This window comes from Mandrillus leucophaeus, unplaced genomic scaffold (assembly GCF_000951045.1).
Source record: "Mandrillus leucophaeus isolate KB7577 unplaced genomic scaffold, Mleu.le_1.0 Scaffold8, whole genome shotgun sequence".
Lineage (NCBI taxonomy): Eukaryota > Metazoa > Chordata > Mammalia > Primates > Cercopithecidae > Mandrillus > Mandrillus leucophaeus.
The window spans coordinates 5,145,022-5,147,132 of NW_012108696.1; the positions used below are offsets into that span (position 1 = coordinate 5,145,022).

Sequence of the window (2,111 nt, forward strand, 5' to 3'; positions counted from 1 at the left end):
AGTTAAGTGAGTCACTCTAGCAAATTACTCAAACCCAAGGAAGGGGTTGTGGGACTCTAATGTGTAGCCTGTCAGTCGGACGTACAGGTTACAACCTAGAACTTGAGATTGGCATTTGAGGTGAAGAACAGTTTTGTGGGATTAAGCCTGCAGCCTATGGGATCTGACACTATCTTTGGTAGAGAATGTCAGATAATGTCATAATTGAATTATAGAACACCCAGCTGGTATCCACTGGAGAACTGTGCAATCAGTGTGGAAAATGAGCCCACACATATTTTGGTGACCAGAGATGAAGTATTCTGTGTTCTCGTTACTATGTGAGAGTAGAGTAGGAAAATAACCGTGGTTTTTTCTATCCTCTAGCTATGGAGGCGTGGTGAATATGCTCTTAAATACTTTCCATCATACCAAGGGAAGCTGAAAAGAAGACGAGAGCTGGTTTATTCTCTTGTCCCTTGAATTTGCATTTTTGAAAACAGAGTCCTTCTCATGTAGAATGTTGGTGTAGAGGGTCTATGATCCTGGAAACCCACAGATTTCATCATTCAGAAACCCTGGCAAAGCCAGGACCCAGACCTCTTAATGGTCTTTACGGAGGGTGATAAAGACTCTACTCAGCCTCTCTTACCTACATCTAAGTCAGAAATTCGACCCTTTCCTGGAGAAGCAAAACTGTCATTCCAGATCTTCAACTCCACTCTCTGAATTAGTTGAGTAGCCTGTCTTGCAATGTCTTCTCTGCTTCCATTTCTTCTCAGATTTTCCTTCAAAAAAATAAAGCTAATTAGATTGACTCTCACTGAAATGTAAGAAATAAGGAATATGCACAAGTGTTGGAGTGGGGAGCCCAGAAGGCAACGATATTTATTAAGGTGCTACAAGGTGCGTGTGGCATTGAGAATCTAGGTGCTTGATGCAGGTCTTTGAATGACAGCTGAGGCACTTTCCCCCTACCCTCGTATTTCTTTTTCTCTATGGACATGTGGCACCAGGAACTTCTTAATTGTGGGAAGCTGTCCCAGGCACTGTAGGTTGTTGAGCTGTATCCCTGGTCTCTATCCACCAGATGCCAGTCACACATATCACCCCGAAGGTATGACAACCAAAAGTGTCCCCAGACATTCACAGATAACCTTGGAATGGAGGACAAAATTATCCCTGGATAGAACTACCCTGCCCTAAAAATCACAGGAAGACATGTTAATGTTTGGGTAGGAGAATGACATAGTTATACATACCAGCTGTTTCCCAAATCCAGGCTTCACCCCACTCACCCAAATATCCACTTTTGCCTGTGTCCCTTGACTGTCGTCCTCTGTGAAAGAAAAGATGTCATTGAAAGAGATGTGGGAGAAAATACACCCTGCTTACATCCCTTCCTCCAATCACCCTCAAGTTGAGTCTTTCCCTAATACTTCTGCAGCCCATCCTAATTCCCCTCTAAGAAGCCTAAAAAGTATTGCACACTAGAATTATAAAAGAGAATTAGAATGGGGCTTCCAGTTCCATATTGAGTTGGTGCAAAAGTCATAGCAATCTTTGCTATTGAAAGTAATGGCAAAAACCGCCATTACTTTTGCACCAACCCATTACTTTAGTCAACCCTGTTTATTGAGCACCTACTCAAAACCAAGCACAATGCTGAAATATATGGATATAGGCTAGGAAAAGAAACAAAGGTGTCCCCTTGTGGAATCTGAAGTTTGGCATGAAAGTCATTCAGCAAGTTATTATGAATAAATAATTAAGCAATTGCAAGGGATGCTCTTAATAAATAGAACATGACATGTGGACAAAAGGATGGGAACTATAGACACTGGGGACTACTAGAGGGAGAGGGTGGGAGGCTGACGAGGGCTGAAAAGCTACTGATTGGGTACTATGCCCACTACCTGGGTGATGGAAACATTCATACACCAAACCCCAGAGACACGCAATTTACCCACGCAACAAACCTGCACATATACCACACCCAAACCTAAAATAAAATAAAACAGGACTTCCCAAAATCAATCAATCAATCAATAATAAATAGGACATGACGATGTGGGAGTATATAGCAGAGGATCCCAACACATCAGGGTGACATACAAGAAATCAGTGTTAAT

The 2,111-nt window shown here is 42.2% G+C and overlaps 1 pseudogene across 1 annotated transcript in view; it reads right to left on the reverse strand.

Moving 5' to 3' along the window:
- Positions 1–2,111, reverse strand: part of LOC105530128 — a 56,785-nt pseudogene that overhangs the window by 47,235 nt on the left and 7,439 nt on the right. The window contains exon 3 of the transcript XR_001004600.1: positions 1,242–1,318. The product of XR_001004600.1 is annotated as a putative EGF-like module-containing mucin-like hormone receptor-like 4 (transcript). The remainder of the gene's footprint in view (positions 1–1,241; positions 1,319–2,111) is intronic.